This window comes from Oryctolagus cuniculus, chromosome 2 (assembly GCF_964237555.1).
Source record: "Oryctolagus cuniculus chromosome 2, mOryCun1.1, whole genome shotgun sequence".
NCBI lineage: Eukaryota > Metazoa > Chordata > Mammalia > Lagomorpha > Leporidae > Oryctolagus > Oryctolagus cuniculus.
In genome coordinates this window covers 103523795-103545875 of record NC_091433.1, presented here as the reverse complement: position 1 = coordinate 103545875, position 22081 = coordinate 103523795, and the positions used below count along the sequence as shown (strand labels likewise).

General features: G+C 40.8%; 1 protein-coding gene across 2 annotated transcripts in view; it reads left to right on the top strand.

The window, feature by feature from the left end:
• The window catches only part of MRPS9 (mitochondrial ribosomal protein S9), an 81118-nt gene that overhangs the window by 16518 nt on the left and 42519 nt on the right, over window positions 1-22081 (top strand). The gene's annotated exons all lie outside the window — the stretch shown is intronic.

The following is a 22081-nucleotide window of genomic DNA, read 5'->3' as shown; positions in this document are numbered from 1 at the left end:
CTCACAAGTAAAAGTTGGTCCAGTATTTTGTTATCCGCTTAAACATATTTTGAATTTTCAAAATGAGGGCCTAAGTTTGAGAGTTTGAGTCAGAATTCTACTTCTGTTGCACTCTTGAATTATCACATTTCTGATAAACATAATAATGGTCAATAATACTTCTATGCTAAAGATGTAAGGGTAGCTAGCTGAGAAACTTAAATTTTAATGATTTTGAAGCTTGTTCTTTTTTTTCTGAAGATTTATTATTTGAAAGGCAGAGCTACAGAGAGAGACAGATCTTCCATCCACTGGTTCACTCCCCAAGTGGCTGCAACAGTCAGAGCTGGGCCGATCCAAAGCCAGGAGCCAAGAACTTCTTATGGGTCTCCCACACGGGTGCAGGGGCCCTTCTGCTTTCCCAGGTGCATTAGCAGGGAGCTGAATCTGAAGAGGGGCAGCAGGGCCTCAAACCAGCATCCATATGCGATGCTGGTGCCACAAGCAGCAGCTTTCCCCACTATACCATAGCACTTGCCTCAAAGCTTGTTCTAATCTTTAAAAACGTTTGACATCCTGTGATTTTAGATTTAACTGAAGGCAAGCATCTTTGTATAGATACACCATTTTTATATGATTTTAAATACAGTAATGCATCAGTTAATCACAGTATTAAGTTCTCAGAAATGTGGTGATAGTTGATTTTGACATTTTGTGAACATCAGGTTGTACTTACACAAACTAAGATGGCTATACTTTCACTAGTTGATTTCTTACAGTATATATGGTCCATCACTGACTGAGCAACTTAGGCAGCCTGTAACCACAAGGTCATCTGTTGGTATTCATGAGGAATACCTTCTAGGACCCCCTTGGATACCAAATCCACAGATACTCAGGTCTTTTATAAAAATGGCTTGGTAGTTACGTATAACCTAAGCATATCTTCCTTCTATTACTTCAAATCATTTCTAGATTACTTACAGTACCTAATACAACATAAATGCTGTACAAATAGTTGTAATTAATAAACTGTTGTTTATGAAATAATGACATAAAAAGAATCTGCATTGCATTCAGTATATACACAGTATTTTTTTCAAATATTTTCTTTTCTTTCTTTTTTTTGTAATGTAGCAAGGTTTTATTGGGGAAAGGGCATGTGTCAGAATGGAAGAGAGAGTGCCCAGTTACTCAGACTGGGGGAAAGCAAGGTTACCTGGTTAAATGGAGCAAATGCATGTGGCAGGCCAGGTGGGCGGCTCATGGAGAGCGGAGAGCTGAGAATGCATGTCTTTGTTCAGACCAAGGGAAGGATCGAGTTTGTTCCCACTGTTTCTCTTACCTCCTCCCCCTTCTCCTGCAGGACAAAGGATTTGCTGAGTATAAATTAGGAAATACCTTCCCCGGTTTGTTATCTGACTGGGGAGCCCACCTGGTGCCGGGCCTAGGGTGCCTGCCTTGGAGGAAGGATGTAAGGCCTTGTTGCTCAGTGTTAGGAGGCCAGGTAACCCGTTAGTCTTGGGGAGAGAGAATTCCCCTTGAGGGAAGGTCTGGGAACATCTGGAAAGTTATCAGGGTCTGTGCAGAGCTTTGAAGTGTAAATACTGGGCTATTTCCAAAGTGAGCTTCTGTAGATGTGCCCTTGAATTTCTCTCAGACCCCTCGCACACACATAGGCTAATTTCTGACATCCTCCTTAATATTTCTCCCCTCAAAAGAAAATATCCATAATCTTATGGGGGATAAATGGATGAAGATTCATCTTCTGTACTTGTTTCAGAGCTGACAAATGGGTGTAGAGGTGGATATGGGTATTTTTCTCTTGCTGTCTGTCCTGTGGTGTTTGAGGGTGGCCTTGGAAAGCACTGGTCTAGAGGACTGGTCATCTTGTCAAGGGGTAGGCTGTCAGCCCTGTTTCAGAAGCGCCTGGACCTGGATGGACCTGGATGGCTTGTCTTCTGTTAGAGACAGAACAGACAAGGATATTAAAACACAGCAGACTACAGAGAAGCAGAAAGAATGTGGGTGCTGTGTCACCAAGGAGAGGCGATGACCAGAATTTCCATGACCAGATGTTAGGCCAGATACTTTAGCCTTGTCTGACCTGGTCCTGGAGTCGTCTGGCCTCATACAAGAGAGCATGAACATGATTTTGTCCCCATCTGCTTTGACCCTAGTCTGGGGGCACTTTCTTGGGCAGCAGTTAGCAGGTCTAGGGCCTGCCTGCTGTGAAAGACTGAGTTTAGCAATCCTTTTGTGAGAGCCCTGGTTGTGGCAGCTTTTCAGTGGATGAAAGCTGTGCTTTGTTTGTTTGTTTTTCCCAAAGGAGGGGGCTCTGCTTTGGCTCCCTGTTGAGAGCCTTGCTATTCCCTGTATCAAGGAATCTGTAACCTATTAGGGAAATGCTGAGACTGTCTTAAGGTTGCAGAAGTAGGAATTTGTTGTGTGGCCTGTATCTTTTCTGGGGCTGGTTTTCTCTACCCAGGGTGAGGATAAGGGTTAAATAATGAACTTTATGTCAGATTGGCTATGCTTTTTTTTTTTTTTCTTTTTCTGGTTGCTTGGTAGCTACCTTTTGCTGGGAAGTTAAGCTAATGCACAGACCAACATCTCAAGTTGAGAAAGAAAACAGACTAATAAAATCTATATTCTGGGTTATTTTGCAACCCCCTCAAGAGCTAGGTCTTTTAAGTCCTCTGTGAGGGCCTGTCCAAATAGATGCAGGACTATCTAAGTTAGCTGTTACTCTAAGCCCTTTTTTAGGAACTGGCAGGAAGGGCTTTTTAGGCTTAATAATACTTGGATAGATAGGCTTTAAGATTTGGCCACAGGTATGTGTGAGACCCAGACCCATTCATAGGGTGCTGGAGGAGACATAAGAGAGGTATGAACCTCCTTAAGGAGGGCGCCCTGTTGATTCCCCTTACATGGCTGGACTAGGAGGAGAGCTGAATAGGAGGCTAGTGCAGATAGGCAATTTAAGTTTCCCTGACTGACCCTCGGCCGTCTCCTCAATAGCAATGGTTAGGTTGGAAGCTGGGCAGAGCCAAGGGCTTTTTAGCTCGGGGCCCATAGGGTCTGCGGTTCTGACCCAGGAATCCTTCAATACCCAGGGCAATTCTATTTCCAGTAGCCTTGCTCTTGGCAGAGCTGACAGAAGCCAGTTTCTGTCACAACAGCTGCATGCCCAATGCCCTGGCTCCTTATATCAAAAGCAGGTGCCATTTTGAGTGGACTGGCCTTGTTAGGTCTCCTTGATGGTAGATCACTGTGTAAAGCGGCTATTAATTGGCATGTTGCCTATCCTTACAGTATTCCTTCTGCCTAGCTCTCTCCTCTTTGTCCTGGTCTCTGATAAAGTAAACCATGGAAGCAGTCTTTATGATGTCAGTCAAGGGGGTGCTCAACCCATTCCTGATTTTTGAAGATTTATTTTAATATCATCAAGGTGAGCTAAGAAGCTATGGTGATGGCAAATAAGACCAGTGTCTGCAAATAGTGAAGGATAGAATTAAAAGGGAGAGAATGATCCTGCGGGGGAAGCAGGACACACAGCAGACTCATAGAATGGCAAATGCCCTAAACAGCACTCCGGCCTCAATATCAACCCTTGGGGCATTCTGATCTGGCTAAAAGGTCCATGAGAGTCTCACAGGCATGGAAAGCCAAGACACGGTGGCAAAAACAACCTAAATGAAAGATCTTGGTGAACAAGACCCCAGTGGAAGGAACGGGCCATCAAGGAGGGAGACGCCTTTCTCCGAAGGGAGGAAGGAACCTCCACTGTGATATGGCCCTGACTAAACAAGTTCAGAGTTGGTGAACTCAAGGACAGCTCATGGCAAGAGCCTTGGGTGATTACTGATGTCACAAACAAGATTGTCAATAGTTAAATCAACAATGGGAGTCACTGGGCACGTGCTCCCCAAGTAGGATCTCTGTCCTTGTGTGTTTTACTATGAGAGTTAAAGACAACACTACTAGTTGAACAGTACTCTATATCCTGTGCGGTTGTGTGGGTGCAGTCTGTTGAAATCTTTGCTTAGTTGATTTTACTAAGTTTATTAACTTTACTAAGTTGATCTTCTGTATATGAAGGTAATTGAAAATGAAACTTGATGAAGGGCGGGATGGGAGAGGGAGTGGGAGAGGGGAGGGGAGGGAGGGAGATGGGGGGGAAGCCACAACAATGCAAAAGTTGCACTTTGTAAATTCACATTTATTAAATAAAAAGAAAAAAAAAAGAAGCTATGGTGATGGACAAATTCCGACACTTAGTATTTCCCTCTGAGTTAAAACAGTGCCCATGAGTAGAAGTATGGCCTTTCATGTCTATGTTTTGAGGTCATCAGTACAACTTTTTATCTCCCCCTCAATTTAGTTTAAAAGGGGAGTTCTGCTCATTTACTGTGCACACAGAAAAATAAATCTAGCTGCAAAATCATTTCATAGTTTAATTTCTCATTTTCTGGCTATACTATTTGGTCCTCTATATTGTGGCTAGGCATTATTACAGAAAAAAGTCATCCCTTTTATAAGGTCTGGGGATCAAACCATACATCACAGTGGAGAGTCCTATGGAAGAATGAACTTCCCTTCTGGAAGAGAAAAGAGGAGAAATGAGGCAGCAGGTCGGGCCTCCCTGATCACTTAACCTGACTTTTTTTTTTTTTTTACAAAAAGATTTATTTTATTCATTTGAAAGATAGAGTTACAGGGAGAGATAGACAGAGAGAGAGGTCTTCCATCTGTTGGTTCACTCCCCAGATGGCCACAACGGCCAGAGCTAGCTGATCTGAAGTCAGGAGCCAGGAGCTTCTCGGGTCTCCCATGGGGTGCAGGGGCCCAAGGACTCGGGCCATCTTCTACTGTTATCCCAGGCCATAGCAGAGAGCTGGATTGGAAGAGGAGCAGCCGGGACTAGACTCGGTGCTCATAAGGGATGCTGGCGCTTCATGCCAGGGCTTTAATCCGCTGCACCACAGCGCCGGCTCCAGCCTGACTTGGGCTTTCAGATTTAACTGGTGTTCAAGCAGTGCTTGCTGCATAGCCTGGCTTACAGGAGAAGTTGTGGCAGATGTCTCTGCCATCCTTAGGCTTCCGGATATTTACCATGTAGCCAGTGGGTTATGGGCCTGGGTTGCCAGATATAACTAGTGTTAACCTTGTAACCTGTAAGTTTATACTAGAACTTACCATGTACCTCAAAAGTGAGTTTTTGGATTTATGTAGTAAGTTCTTTGGGCTTCCAGACTTTCACCGTGAGGCCTTTGGATACTGGAGCTTTCTTGGGTTCCTGAAACCCAGTTCTCTAGTATCTGCTGCAAAACCATTTCAGTCATCTCTAAGTCTCTTTTGGAACACTTTCTCTCTCTTGCCTGGACCTCTGTTTGATTCACATTTTGAACTAGCAATGCCTGGTTATTTAGTGTTAGCTGTGTGGAGACTTCGTCAGTCCCCCTTTAATAATCTGGCTTTCGAGCCAGACTGGAGCAGCTGGAAAGAAACATGCTTATAACTACAGTTTAGCATCATTTCACATCCTGGTAACACTTTTAATCCAAGTAGCCTAATTGGTTATTATCTCTGCAAGATGAGAGATCTATCTCTTGACATTTCCAGGGGTCCATCTGGAAATATCAAAGTCCAGAGAACTCAGAACTTTTATTTTCATGAAGTCTGTTAAAAATTCCAAGAGAACTTAAAGTATCTGGTCAAAACGGAATTCCTTAAGCTTGTGAAATGATATCCATACATTTAGTCAGGGTGATTTTAACAATTTTAATCATAGTGATAACGTGACCCAATATTTTTAACTAAATAGATATTTAAAAATAACTTTTAAGACTTCATGCCTTTCAACAATCAGAACTTAACACACAGTAGAGGACACATCAGATTACTTCAACAGAACACTGTCTCTTGGTCTTCAAATAATTCAGAAAAATACCTTAAATATAAGAGTTAGCTCATGAAATCACTGCATAATTTGAAATAACAGAGTCAGAAAAGAGCTTATAGAACCTAACTCTAAAATGGCACAGAGTAACCAATTAAACAGAAACTGTTAAAAGGAGATGTTGCAGTTTTTGCAAAACCAGATTTTAAGATTTAGGATTGAGACCATTTCCAGATATTTACTAACATTAATATACATTTTTCAAAACCTTTGTTGCTGTAATAAAAGATCATTCTTCAATCTTCGGTCACTGTAACTTTGGTATTAACATTCAACTTGTAAAAAAATCTGTAAACAGTATTTTAAAATCATAAACTTTTTCCAAGATTTATCTCTCATCAAACTTTTTGTGACTCACAAATTTTGCAACTTAAACATTTAGTTACCTTCAAGCAGTCTTGAATTGATATGCATGGACAACTTATAAGCATATATGTTAACAAACCCAAATAGTCTCCCTTATAGAATTTAAGATGCTAAAAGTACATACATTACCTTTTTCCAAGTTTTATTTAGAAACAATGCCTAGATTACTTAAGACACTGAAATATTAATGAATACCACACAATTATTGGAATTATTTTTAAGGTCAAAATTACACTTACTTGTTTTTAAGTAGCTGATAAGGATAACACCTCCTGAACAGTAAACACAGACACCTGTGTATGTTAACAACTTTGAAAATATCTTCATCCTTTTTTTTTTCCCCAAAGAAAACTTTTTATAAGTACAAGTTTAGGAATATAATGATTCTTCTCAACCTACCCACCCTCCCACCCAATGCCTCCTCCCTCTCCCATTCCAAGTCCCATTCTCCATTAAGGTTCATTTTTCAATTAACTTTATACACAGAAGACCGATTCTATACTAAGTAAAGATTTCAGCAATTTGCACACATGTGCATAAAAAAAAAAAAAACTGAGAACAAGTTTTACAGTTAATTCTCACAATACAACTCATTGAGGGCAGAGGTCCTGGATGGGAAGTAAGTACACGGTGACTCCTGTTGTTTATTTAACAATTAACACTCTTATGTATGATGTCAGTGATCACTCAAGGCTCTTGACATGAGCTGCCAAGATATGGAAGCCTTCTGAATCCACAATTTCCATTAATATATAGACAAGGCCATAGCAAACTGGAAGTTCTCTCCTCCCTTCAGAGAAAAGTACATGCTTCTTTGATGGCCACTTCTTTCCACTGGGATCTCACTCACATATATCCTTCATGTAAGACTTTTTTTTGACAAAAATGTCTTGGCTTTCCATGCCTGAAATGCTCTCATGGACTTTTCAACCAGACCAGAATGCCTTAAGGGCTAACTGTGGTCAGAGTGCTATTTAGAGTGATTGTCATTCTATGAGTCACTGCTTCCCATGTTGATACATTCTCTCCTTTATAATTCTATTATTATTACTAGACACTTGATCTTATTTATATGATCCCCTTAACACTTAATCCTATCTTTGTGATCACTTTAACACTTAATATGATCACTTTAACACTTAAGATGGTATTTTTACCACCCAGTTTAATGGGATTTGGGGTCCCATGGAAAGTTTTTAAACTGTACCCTTAGAAGTAAATCCGTAGGAATGTATACAGAACTATGCAGTTTTACAGTTATAAACATTCTTCTCCTTTTCTTATCCCAATTCTTATTTTTTACTGAGATCTATTTTCAGTTGACTTTATAGACATATGACTAACTCTGTGTTAAATAAAGAGTTCAACAAATAGTATGAAGAAGATAAAAACAAAAAAAAAAACTATTCCTCAACAGTCAAGGGCTGTCAAGTCATTGCTTCTTAAAGTGTCAATATCACTTCTACAGATTTCCTTTTAAGTGCTCTATTAGTTGTCACAAATCAGGAAGAACATATCGTATTTGTCCTTTGGGACTGGCTTATTTCACTAAGTAAGATGTTTTCCAGATTCACCTCTTTTGTTGCAAATGATTAGATTTTTTTACCGCTTGTGTAGTATTCCATAGGGTACATATCCCATAATTTCTTTATGCTGCCTTCAGTTGATGGGCATTTAGGTTGATTCCATGTCTTAGCTATTGTGAATTGAGCTGCAATAAACATGGGAGTGAAGATAACTCTTTTATTTACTGATTTCATTTCCCTTGGGTAAATTCCGAGGAGTGGGATGGCTGGATCACATTGTAGGTCTGTATTCAGATTTCTGAGGGATCTCCAAACTGTCTTCTGTGGTGCTTTAACAGTTTACATTCCCACCAACAATGGATTAGGATACCTTTTCCCCACATCCTTGCCAGCATTTGTTGCTTGTTGATTTCTGTATGAAAGCCATTCTGACTGGGGTAGGGTGAAACCTCATTGTGGTTTTGAATTGCATTTCCCTGACAGCTAGTGATCCTGATAGTATTTCATTTGTCTGTTGGCCATTTGGATTTCCTCTTTCGAAAAATGCCTGTTGAAGTCTTTTGTACATTTCTTTGGGTTGTTTTGTTGTTGTGGAGTTTCTTGATCTCTGTATATTCTGGTTATTAATCTTTTATCAGTTGCATAATTTAAAAATCAATTTCTCCCAGTCTGTCAGTTGCCTCTTCACTTTCCTGAGTGTTTCTTTTGCAGTGCACAGGCTTCTCAATTTGATGTGATCCCATCTGTCAATTTTGGTTTTGATTTCCTGTGCCTCTGGGGTCTTTTCCAAGAACCCTTTGCCTGTGCCCATGTCTTGCAGGGTTTCCCCAATGTTCTCAAATGATTTGATGGTATCAGGTCATAGATTTAGGTCTTTGATCCACTTTGAATGGATTTTTGAGTAAGGTAGGGGTCCTGCTTCATATTTGTGCATGTGGAAATCCAGTTTTCCCAGCACCATTTGTTGAATAGACTGCTGTTGCTCCAGGGATAGATTTTAGCTCCTTGGTCAAATATGAGTTGGTTGTAGATGCTTGGATTGATTTCTGATTATTCTATTCTGTTCCATTGGTCTATCCATCTGTTTTTGTACCAGTACCAAGCTGTTTTGATTATTACTGCCTTGTGGTATGTCTTGAAATCTGGTATTGTGATGCCTCCGGCTTTGTTTTTGTTGCATAAGATTGCGTTAGCTATTTGAGATTTCCTGTGTTTCCATATGAATTTTAGCATAATTTTTTCTAGATCTGAAAAGAATGTCTTTGGTATTTTGATTGGTATCACATTGAATATGTAAATTGATTTGGAGGAATGGACATTTTGATGATATTGATTCTTCCATTCCATGAACATGGATAATTTTTCCATTTTTTTGATCTTCTTCTATTTCTTTCTTTAATGCTTTGTAATTCTCATTGTAGAGATCTTTGACATCTTGGTTAAATTTATTCCAATATATTTGTGAATGGGATTGATCTTAGAAATTCTTTCTCAGCTGTGACGTTATCTGTGTATACAAAGGCTGTTGATTGGATTTTTTTTCTTACCTAATGGCTCTGGCTAAAACTTGTGGGACTATATTGGATGGAATGATGAGAATGGAGATCCTTATCTGATTCTGGATCTCAGTGGGCATGCTTCCAACTTTTCCCCTTTCAACAGGGTGCTGGCTTTGGGTTTCTTATAAATTGCCTTGATTGTACTGAGGAATGTTCCTTCTATACCCAATTTGCTTACAGTTTTAATCCTGAAAAGGATATTGTATTTTATCCAATGCTTTATCTGCATCTTTTGAGATAATCACATGCTTCTTGTTCTGGAGTTTGTTAATGTGATGTATCACATTGATTGACTTGTGAATGTTGAACCATTCCTGCATACCAGGGATAAATCCTACTTGGGCCTGTTGAATGATCTTTCTGATGTCCTTTTGGATTCAATTGGCCAGAATTTTGTTGAGGATTTTTATGTTTATGTTTGTTATGGAAATTGGTCTGTAGTTCTCTTTCTCTGTTGCGTCTTTTCCTGGTTTAGGAATTAAGGTGATGTTGACTTCATAGAAAGAATTTGGGAGGATTCACTCCCTTTCAGTTGTTTTGAATAACCTGAGAAGAATTGGAATTAGTTCTTATATTGTCTGGTAGAATTCAGCAGTGAAGCCATCTGGTCCTGGGCTTTTCTTTGTTGGGATGGTCTTTAATACTGATTCAATTTCTATCTTAGTAATGGGTCTGTTTGGGTTTTCTGTGTCTTCATGGCTCAATTTAGGTGGGTTGTATGTGTCCAGAAATCTATCCATTTCTTCTAGGTTTCCCAGTTTGATGGCATAAAGCTCTTTGTAGTAATTTCTGGTGATTCTTTTTATTTCTGTGGTGATTGCTGTTATATTTCCTTTTACATTTCTAATTTTATTGATTAGGGTCTTCTCTCCTTTTTTGGATGTTTGGTCCAATGGTGTGTCAGTTTTGTTTATTTTTTCAAAAAAACACCTCTTTGTTTTGTTGATCTTTTGTGTTTTTTGGGATTCCATTTTGTTGGTTTCTTCTCTAATTTTAATTATTTCTTTTCTCCTACTAGTTTTGGGTTTGGTTTGCTGTTGTTTTTCTAGATCCTTGAGATGTATCGATAGCTCATTTATTTGGTGCCTTTCCAATTTCTTGATGCAGGCACCATTTGCTATAAACTTTCCTCTTAAAACTGCTTTTGCTTTATCCCATAAATTTTGTTATGTTGTGATGTCATCTTCATTTGTTTCCAGAAATTTTTTTTATTTCTTCTGTGACTCACTATTCATTCAGGAGCATGTTGTTCAGTTTCCATGTGTTTGCTTATGTTCTGGAGATTTCCTGAGTTGGTGATTTCCAGCTTCATTGCACTGTGGTCTGAGAATATGCATGGTATGATTTCAGGTTTATTTTTAATTTTTTGAGTCTTGCTTCATGGCCTAGCATGTGGTCAGTCCTAGAGAAAGTTCCATGCACTGTTGAGAAAAATGTGTTTTCTGCAACTGTAGGGTGAAATGTTCTGTAGATATCTGTTAGGTATCTGGTCTATGGTGTCGATTAAATCTGCTGTTTCCTTGTTGATTTTCTGTCTGGTTGATCTGTCTGTTGCTGAAAGTGGGGTATTGAAATCCCCCATTACTATTGTATTTGAATCTATGTCTCCCTTTAAGTCCCTTAACATTTCTTTTAAATAGCCAGATGCCCTGTAATTAGGTACATATACATTTATAATAGTTACATCTTCCTGTTGAATTGAACCATTAATCATTATATAGTGCCCTTCTTTGTCTCTTTTAACAATTTTTGTGTTAAAGTCTATTTTGTCTTATATTGGGATGGCTACACTATCTCTTTTTTGTTCTTTGTTGGTATGGAATATCTTTTTCCATCATTTCACTTTCCGTCTGCTTGCATTTTTTTGGTAAGATGTGTTTCTTTTAGGCAGCAAATAGATGGGTTTTGTTTTTTAATCCATTCAGCCAGTCTCTGTCTTTTAACTGGGGAGTTGAGGCTATTTACATTCAAGGTGACTATTGATAAGTAACAACTTTGCCTGCCATTTTTCCATAAATATTCCTATTTTTTACTTTGGGTTTCCTTTGTAGTTTTACTGGGAGATTTCCTTCCTTTACCTTCTTTTGTAGTGATGAATATGCTTCTGTGTTTCTGTGTGCAGCATATTCTTAAGCACTTTCTGCAGGACTGGACTGGTGGTGACAAATTCTTTCAGTTTCTGTTTGTCATGGAAGGTCATTATTTCACCTTCATTCATAAATGAGATCTTTCACAGTGTAGTATTTTGGGGTGAGAGTTCTTTTAAGACTCGTAATGTATCTCACCATTCTCTTCTAGCCTATAGGGTTTCTGATGAGAAGTCCGCTGTGAGTCTAATTGCAGATCCTCTGACAGTAATCTGGCATTTCTCCCATGCACATTTTATAATCTTTTGTTTATGTTTTACTGTGGAAAGTTTGATTACAATGTGTCATGGTGAAGATCTTTTCCGGTCATGTTTATTAGGAGTTCTTTGTGCTTCCTGTACTTGGATGTCCCCTTCTTTCTCCAAATTGGGGAAAATTTTCTGTTATTATTTCACTAAAAAGGCCTTCTAATCCTTTCTCTCTTTCCATGCCTTCAGGAAATCCTTGAACCCATATGTTGGGTCGTTCAGTAGTATCTTGTAGATTCCCAACAATGTGTTTTAGTTTCATAGTTTCTTTTTCTTGTGTTTGATATGACTGTATAATTTCATGTGCTTTGTCTTCTAAGTCCGATATTCTTTCTTCTGCCTCACTGATTCTGTTGTTAAGACTTCCTACTAAATTTTTTTATTTGTTCATTGAATTCTTTTATTTCCAAGATTTCATTTTGATTTTTCTTTAAGATTTCAATTTTGTGGGAGCAATTTTCTTTCACGTCCTGTATGGATTTCATTAGTTCATGCAATTGCTTCTGATTACTTCTAAGTAATTCTATGATCTATTTTTTGAATTCTTTTTTTTGCATTTCTTCCATCTCATCATCTTCACAATCTGGTATTGAAGTGTTGTGTTCCTTTTGGGGCGTCATGTTGTCTTCCTTGTTCTTGTTTCTTGAATTGGTGCATTTGTTATTTAGCATTTATAGAGATACTGGTTGGTTTCTTGTTTGTTTTTTCGCTGTGGCAGCTTTTATCTTTGGGGTAAGTCTTTGTGGACTAGTGGAGTGTTTGCCTTCAGGGAATAGGTAGAAGCTTGTGGTGGGTTTGGCCAGGGGTCTCTGTTCAATGCTCCTGTCTGAAGCGCATGTCTGAGGTGACACACTCAGGTTTGTCAGGGTAAATCGCCTTGTTTTTTTTTTTTGATCAGAGAGGAGGCTTTTTCTTGTCTGTTGGCATAGACTCAGCTGAATTCCTCTCCTGGAAGGAGACCAGTGCCTGGGCGCTAGCCCCAGTGGGTATATTATTCATCTGCTCTGCCACAACAACTACGCAAAGGATCTGTGTAGTCCTCGGTGTCAGCTCAGATTACCCAGAAAGCCCCTCACCGGGTAACTAGGGAGTCCTGCTTGTGTGGAGCCTCCCACAGTGACTGCCCAATGTCCCAGCCACACCCTGAGTCCTCCCATGCAACCTCAGTGATTTCAGCACCCAAGCCTCCCACATTCACCAGCACCCAGCCCCCAGTCTGTCTCCCCACCAGACTCAGGAGTCTGCACTTCACTGGTTGCTGGGCACAGACACCAGCTGGCCCAACTGTTAGGTATGCCCAAAATGACAGCTGGTCACTGTCAGCTTACTACAGGATGCCATTTCAGGGTGATGGGGAAGAGAGAAAATGTGGGGACCTTTGTTTTTTCTCCTCTAGTTTGGCAGGTATGCTATCCCGCATGGGGCTCCAAACCAATTCCCTCCAGGCTCTTCCTATGCCCTTATTACCAGTGGCTGGGCTGCTGCAATCTGGTCTCACCTTACTCCAAAGCTGGCGCTGAGGTCCTGAGTTATGCATGTCCACACCCTCAGTGTCCCTCTAGTTTGCATAGTTTCCTCTGCCATTTTCTCCTTAACTCTTCCCTGAGACTGCAGTAGGCAAGCTTCCTCTCTACTCTGCCGTCTTAATCCAATCTCCTCTTCATCCTTTTAAGAAACAAGTTTAAAGCATATGAAAGACACACATAAACCAAGCAAACTGAAGAGATTTGGATTAACAGAATTGTATTAACAACCTGTATTGGCTTACTTTAGTGTAACAACATAAAAGCTTTTATATGCAGAATTTACTCTTTCTCTCTCTCTCTTTTTTTTTTTTTTTTTTTTTTTTAAATAAAACCACTCTAGCTGGAAAGCAGTAACATGAATACAACGTAGATTTGGCATCATTTTGTAACCTTACAATGTACTTTAAATAATCTGAATTGACTCAAACAACTGTTATCTCAACAAATTGAGAGTCTTATCCTTTGAGAGTTTTAGGGATCTGACTGGAAGTCCCAGTGTTGGAAGGCTTGGTTTAGAACCTAAATTTTAGAGTCAAACTACTTAGCTAAAATAAAATAGTACAGTTAACCTGAGCATTTTAACCAAAGCTGTGGGTTGGACTTGATCAGAGTAAGGTAGCCACTCAAACATTACAAATAGCATAAACTGCTTTGAGATGCAGTTCTTCCTATCAAGACTCAGTACTGGTAACAAAAACAGGAAACTGGCCAGCGCCGCGGCTCACTAAGCTAATCCTCCACCTTGCAGCGCCGGCACCCCAGGTTCTAGTCCCGGTCAGGGTGCCGGATTCTGTCCCGGTTGTCCCTCTTCCAGGCCAGCTCTCTGCTGTGGCCCGGGAGTGCAGTGGAGGATGGCCCAAGTCCTTGGGCCCTGCACCCCATGGGAGACCAGGATAAGTACCTGGCTCCTGCCATCGGATCAGCGTGGTGCGCCGGCTGCAGTGCGCCGGCTGCGGCAGCCATTGGAGGGTGAACCAACAGCAAAGGAGGACCTTTCTTTCTTTGTCTCTCTCTCTCACTGTCCACTCTGCCTGTCCAAATAAAAAAATAAAAATAAAAAAACACACACACACAAAAACAGGAAACCTTCACAACACATGAAAACTCTCATTACCTAAGTCAGTTACAGTAGCACAGAAAAAAAAAAAACTTTGATTATCAGCAGATGAGCCCATTACTTAGGACAGTGAAATACATCATGAAACAGAGAGGCAGAGGCAGAGAATCAGAGACTTCTGTAGTCTAGGGCTGAAGGAAAAAGTTAACTTCAGAGAAGGGAAAAACCCATTCATCAGGTTGGAAGGGGTTAATGAATTAAGGCTTCTCTCTTGCTCAGGTGGGAGAACCTATAAGGCCAGCTGTAGCTGGAGGCATTTCTCCTTCCCGCTCCCAGTGAAGAGAGCTATTGAATTGTAGAGGGAGAGGAAAAAAGAGCTCTTCAGAGCTCTCCTTCTCTGGCCAGAGATTTCTGGCTGTGCTTATTTTGACTGGAAGAGAGCTTAGGCCAGGGAGCCTAGAGTAGAGGGAAGAGGCGGCCAAGCCTCACCCTAACAGGACTGGCTATGGAGTTCCGTAGGTGCCTTGTTTTACCAAGTGCTCGAAATCTATTGCTCATGATTGCCCACTATCTAGTTGTTTACCTGGAGGGCCAATATTAGTCTAGGTCAAGGCTAAGCCCCACTCATGTAGCAGTAGGCAGTGTAACCAGGTGTCCTCCAAGAGAGAGGTAAGGCCCTGTTGAAACCATTTTGCTGTGAGTATTTCCCAAAATTAATAAGCTGTGTGGGCTCTTGCCATGTATTCAGAGAAGAATTCTGAATACTGGCTCAAATAAACCAGGCAATACAGTAAAATTTTAAGCTTTTTATTCAGTGAGAGAATGCATAGGAGAGTGAGGGCTTTATCTAATGGAGAAAGAAAAGTCTAGAGATGAAGTTGAGGTTCATACCATGCAGAGAGCAGGCCAGGAGCCAGCCACGTGCAGCAAGCATGCAGGCAAAAAAGCAGAGAGTGGGCCGGCCTGGAGGCCACGCACCCCGAAGTCATGGGCGGCAAGGGCAACAAAGATCAATAAGGGCAGAAAAGGAAAAAAGTTAGGGCCCACTGTGTTCAGGTCTTTTATTCACTCCCAAAAGGGAGTGGTTATGAAGCCTGATTGGCAGGTGGGCATACAGGTGGGGTCAGGTAGGGGTAGGAGATCACACTGAGGCATGGTTGAGGGTGTGGTCTGCCAGCTCACAAATTTAGATCCTATCTCTCTGCCTACAGCATTGGGATCACAGTCTGGCTGCTGGACAAACTAAAGCAAGCTCAGAAGGCAGGGTGGGGGGGCGATCTCCAGACTTGCAGCCAATTTTCCTTTCTAGTTGCCCTCTCCCCCTTTTACAGTCCCTCTGGAGTCTCTGCCATAGCTAAGCCATGGCCGGGGGGACTCCATGTTCTTGGAGAGCTGTGAGATGCTGGAAGATCAACAGTCATTCCCACAGATCGATCCTGCATGAGGGAAGATATGCCGACCTTCGAAGTCTTCTTTTAATCTCTTTGTGGTTGCCAAATACATCACTGGGGAGGAATCATGTGGGGTTCTCGTTTTTGTGCAAGAAATAATTCAGGCGTGAGACAGAAAAGTAGAAAAGTTTTATTGGGGACAGAGCATCTGTCAGAACGGAAGGGACAGAGTGTGCAGTCACTCAGACTGGGGGAAAGCAAGGTCACATGGTTAAATGCAGAGAATACACCTGGCAGGCCAGGTGGAAGGCTCAGCAGAGAGCTGAGCGCACCCAAATGTTTTCAGTTCATATTTTATTGAATCCACGCATTCAGAACCTGCAGATATGAAAGGACAACTGTATTATTATTTTTGATTATCATGATTTTGGACATTTTAGTTTAATTCCCATCTTTTTGTATACCTTTCCTATTTGTTAGAGTTACTGAAGTTTCTCAAATAAGAAGCCAGACCAACCTTTTTTTAGCATCCATGATTTCTTATTGCTCTTTTAGTTCTTTTTGAGTTTTATGGTAATCTGAACTTTAATTGGGGATATAAAGAAAGCTGTGGTTTCCTGACACTTCAGTTTCATCAAACCTAGTGTAGGTATCTGTCCTATTTTTAAAATGGAGACTGAAGCACAGGAAGCATCATTTTTAAATAAATAAGGAGAAAAGGAGATTTGAACTGAAGTGTTCTTTCTGCAAACCTGCCTAATTTCATAGACAGTAGTCACCTGATAATATCCAGAATGTATTACATAATTTTTAGCTTAGTTGCATGCTGAAAAGATGATGATTTTCATAGCCAGCATGATGTCATAACGGGTTGAACCGCCATCCCTGCACCCATTTGAGAGACCTGGATAAACTCCTAACTCCCAGCTTTGGCCTGGCCCAGTCCCAGTTGTGAACATCTGGGCAGTGAACCAGCAGAGGGGAGATCGCTCTGTTTCTCTAACTCTGCCTTTCAAATAAAATGAACCTTTAAAAAAATAAGTTCCAAGAATCGAAGTAAAGAACAAAAAGTTGGGGCCGACATTGTGGCACTATGGGCTAAACCACTGCCTGCAATGCCAACAATCCTGTATGGGCACGGGTTCATGTCCTGGCTGCTCTGCTTCCAATCCAGCTCCCTGCTAATGAACCTGGAAAGCCACCAAAGATGGCCCAATTGCTTGGGCCCCAGCACCCATGTGGGAGACCCAGAAGGAGTTCTGGGCTCCTGGCTTTGGCCTGGCCCAGTCTTAGCCATTGGAGGCATTTGCGGGGTGAACCAGCAAATGGAAAATCTCTCCCTTTCTCTGTGTGTCTCTCTTTTTCTCTACTAATTTTAAAATAAATAAGTCTTCCAAAAAAAAAAAAAAAAAGTAGTATCTACATAGTGAAAAAAATATGAATTTTTTAAGATTTGAAGAAAAGGACAAAAACAAATTAAGACTTTCTTCTTTCCTGTTCTATACCATGTCCCCTTAAAAAATATGGGGGAATAGCAAGCATTTTGTTACAAATAGTCATACTACAGTATTTTTTTTTCCAACCAAGAGCATAATCTGTATTTTCCTAAGTCTTCTTTCCTGAGACAACTACTTTTTTCTTTCTCCTTTTTTTTTTTTTATGGTAACTTATTTACTGAGACATAATTTACCTGCCATTTAAAGGATATAGTTACTGCTTTTTAGTATTTTCACAAGAATTGTGCAGCCATGGTCATAATCTAATTTTAGAACATTTTTATCATCCCCCAATGAAACCTGTTACCTTTTAGCAGCCATTCTCCCTAGCTTTGCTCATCCCACTAGCTTTAGGCAATCACTTTCTATTCAGAAGGTATCTGTATTCTTAGATTTGTCCATTCAGGGATGTTTCATATAAATAGGATACAACATATGATCTTTTTTGTGATTAGCATATTTCACTTAGCATAATAACTTAAAATTCATTTGTGTTGCAGCATATATCAGTATTTCATTCTTTGTATTACTGGGTAATTTCTTTATGGCTGGAACACATTTTAAAAATTTATTCATCAGTTGGTGGATTGTTTTCCATCTTTGATTGTTATGAATAAAGCTGCTGTGAAGGTATGTGCTATAAATATAATACATTTTTACATCTTACACACATATACATACATATATATACGTATATAAGCAACTGCTGCTAATCCAAGGTCAGGAAGGTTTACTCTTGTGTCTTTTTTTTTTTTTTTTTTTTTTTTTTAAGATTTATTTATTTATTTGAAAGGCAGAGCTACAGAGAGGCAGAGAGAGAATCTTCCATCCTCTGGTTTACTCCCAGATGGCTAGAACAGCCAGACCTGAGCTGGTCCAAAGCCATGAGCCAAGAGCTTCTTCCAGGTCTCCCATGCGGGTGCAGGGGCCCAGGGATTTGAGCCATCTTCTGCTGCTTTCCTTGGCCACAGCAGAGAGCTGGATTGGAAGTGGGGCAGCCAGGACTTGAACCAGTCCCGTATAGTATGCCAGCACTTCAGGTGGCGGCTTAACTCACTATACCACAGCGCTGGCCCCTCGTGTCTTCTAAGAGTTTTATAGTTTTAGCTCTTACTAAGCCTTTGATCGATTTTGAGGTAATTTTTATATGTGGTAGGAGTTCAGCTTTATTCTTTTATATATGGACATTCTGTTGTTCCAGTGATCGTGTGTTGAAAAGATTGTCATTTCCCCTGTTGAATCCTTTTGGCATCCTTATCGAAAAGACTGTTGATGTGACGTGTTACTTCTCGACTCAGTTATGCTCCACTGATCTGTGTGTTTATCCTTATGTCAGCACCACTCTGTGTTGTTACTGGAGCTTGATGGCTGGTTTTGAAATTGCGAAGTACAAGTACTCCTGCTTTCCTCTTTTCAAGATCGTTTTGGGCATTCTGGGTCCCTTGAATATCGTGAAATTTTAGGATCAGCTTGTCTGTCTTACAAAGCGCTTGTGCCCAATCTCTATCCATTTTGGAAGCATTGCTATCTTGATGTGAAGTTCTAATCTCTGAATGTGGAATAGTCTATTTATTTAGATCTTTATTTTTTTCAGTCAAATTTGACACTTCTGTTGAGTTTATTCTTAAACATTACTTTCATTTTTAAAAGAATACTACTGTAGGGCCGGCGTTGTGGCACAGTGGGTTAAGGCCCTGGCCTGAAGAGCCGGCATCCTATACAGGTGCCAGTTTGAGTCCTGGCTGCTCCACTTCTGATCCAGCTCTCTGCTATGGCCTGGGAAAGCAATGGAAGATGGCCCAGGTCCTTGGGCCCCTGCACCCGTGTGGGAGACCTGGAAGAAGCGCCTGGCTGCTGGCTTCAGATCGGTGTAGCTCTGGCTGTTGCGGCCAGTTGGGGAGTGAACCAGCGGATGAAAGATCTCTCTCTCTTTCTTTGCCTCTCCTTCTCTCTAACTCTGCCTTTCAAATAAATAAATCTTAAAAAAAATACTACTGTAAACAGTTGTTTTCTTGTCTTTGGATTCCTCATTGCAAGTGTATACAATTTGGTTTTATACACATTTTGTATATATTTGCATAATTTGTGTCCTTGTTGAACTCATTTATTAATTCTCATAGTTTTTCATTGGATCTCCTGGGATTTCTGTGTATTGTTTTTATTACCTCCAAATATGGATAGTTTTACTTCTTAATTTCCAATCTAGATGTCTTGTCTTTTATTTCTTTTTCTTGCCTAATTGTGCTGGCTAGAATTTCCAGAAGTGTTTAATAGAAATAGCAAGAGTAGATGTCCTTGTCTGATTCCTGGTGTCAGGGGAGAGCATTTGGTCTTTTCACCATCGAGTATGATGTTGGCCATGGATTCTTCATAGATGTCTTAGTAATGAAGGCCTAGAAGGTCCTTTCCAGGCCGGCATTCTGGCACAGTGGGTTAAGTCACTGCTTGTAATGCTGGCATCCCATGTCAGAGTGCTGGTTGGAGTTCCAGATGCTCTGCTTCTGATCCACCTCCCAACTAATGTGCTTGGGAAGCAGCAGATGATGGAGCAAGTACTTAGGTACCTGCCACCCATGTGGGAGACCAGTATGGAGTTCCTGGCTCCTGGGTTTAGCCAGATCCAGCCCTCACTGTTGTGGCCATTCAGGGAGTGACCCAGCAGATGGAAGATCTCTTTCTGTCTCTATCATCTGTATCTCTCTATATATATCTCTATCTCTATCTCTATCTCTATCTCTATCTCTATCTCTATCTCTATCTCTATCTCTATCTCTATCTCTCAATCTCCCCCTGGCTTTTCAAAGAAAAAAAGAAATCCTTAAAGAAGAAGTTCCTTTCTAAGGCAAGTTGATTGAACCTTGTTGTTCTGCATGTTTTTATCATGCATGGGTGTTAGATATTGTCAAATGCTTTTTCTGCTTTTTGATAGTCCTGTGTTTTTCTTTTGTCCTGTTGGTATGGTGTATCACACTGGTTACTTTTCAGGTGTCTGTGTGTTTATGAGATAAATCCCACTTCATCAGTTTGTGTAGTCTTTTTATAGTTTTGCATTTGTTTTCCTAATCCTTTTATTGAGGATTTCTGTGTCTAGTGGTATTAGTCTGTAGTTTTCTTATCACTCGTGACTTTAGGTGACTTTGGCATCAGAGTAGTCTCATAGAATGGGTAGGAAAATGATCTGTCCTCTTCTGCTGTTGGAAGAGTTTGTCAGGAATTCTTTGGTATTAATTCTTCCTGAAATGTATAGATGAATTTAGCAGTGAAGCCATCTGGACTTGGGCTTTTCTTTATGGATAGTCTGGTTTTGTTTATATGTTTTTTTCCAAGATTTATTTATTTATTTTTATTTGAAATGCAAATTTAAGGGGTTTTGTATCTTCCATCTGTTAGTTCACTCCCCAGATGGCTACATTGCCTAGGCTGGGCCAGGCTGAAGCCAAGAGCCAGGAGCTTCATCGGGGTTGCCCACATGGTTGCATAGGCCCAAGGACTTGGACCATCCAACTGCTACTTTCCCAGGCATGTTAGCAGGCGGTGGGTTGGAAGTGGAGCAACGAGGTTTCAAACTGGTGCCCATATGGGATGCTGGTGTCACAGGTGGCAGCTTAACCTGTTATGCCACAATGCTTTCCCTTGTTTTAACCATTTGCTTTCAGACATGATCCTTCCCTCTACTTTGACCTGTGTGACTGAGTCACTTGTCAGCAGGAGGGTCTTCTCCCTTGCTGGGTTTATCTTTAAGGCTCTTCTGAGCAGCTGTTAACTGCCTTTTTGGAGGGACAGAGGCATATTTGCTTATTGAGAGAAACAATCACTCAGTAGTTCTATAATTCTATTAGGAGTATAAGCATTTTCACACTATAAGTTTTAAAAGTGAATTATGTTGGCTGGCGCCACGGCTCACTTGGCTAATCCTCTGCCTGTGGTGCCAGCACCCCAGGTTCTAGTCCCGGTTGGGGCGCTGGATTCTGTCCTGGTTGCTCTTCTTCCAGTCCAGCTCTCTGCTGTGGCCCAGGAAGTCAGTGGAGGATGGCCCAGGTGCTTGGGCCCTGTACCTGCAAGGGAGACCAGGAGGAGGCACCTGGCTCCTGGCTTCGGACCGGCGCAGTGCACCAGCTGTAGCGGCCATTTCAGGGCTGAACCAATGGAAGGAAGACCTCTCTCTCTCTCTCTCTCTCTAACTCTGCCTTGTCAAAAAAAAAAAAAAAAAAAAAAGTGAATTATGTTGTTTGGAGTGATGGTTAGTTCATTGCCTCCATATTTGCTCAGAATATTAATTTGAGTTGTTAGAATTATTTTTGTGAGGATTTAAGTTTTTTTTTTTTTTTAAGATTTATTTATTTAATTGAGAGACAGAGTTACTGACAGAGGTAAAGAGAGGGAGAGAGAGAAAGAGAGAGGTCTTCTATTCAGTGGTTCACTCCCCAAGTGGCTGCAATGGCCAGAGCTAAGGCGATCCAAAGCCAGGAGCCAGGAGCTTCTTCCGATCTTCCTCATGAGTGCAAGGGCCCAAGCACTTGGGCCATCTTCCACTGCTTTTCCAGGCCACAGCAGAGAGCTGGATCGGAAGTGGAGCAGCCGGGACTCGAACTGGCACCCATAAGGAATGCCTGCACTGCAGGCAGCAGCTTTACCTGCTACGACACAGCTCTGGCCCAGAGGATTTAATTTAGACAGAATAGACATGGCTTATAATTTAATTATGTTACATTAGTTAAAAATCTAGGTTTACTGTAATTTTCATATAGGTAAATTAAGTGGCATCATATTCAGATTAAGCCATTAGTTTATTTTAGAAATTGATTTTTCCATTCTACTTATCTA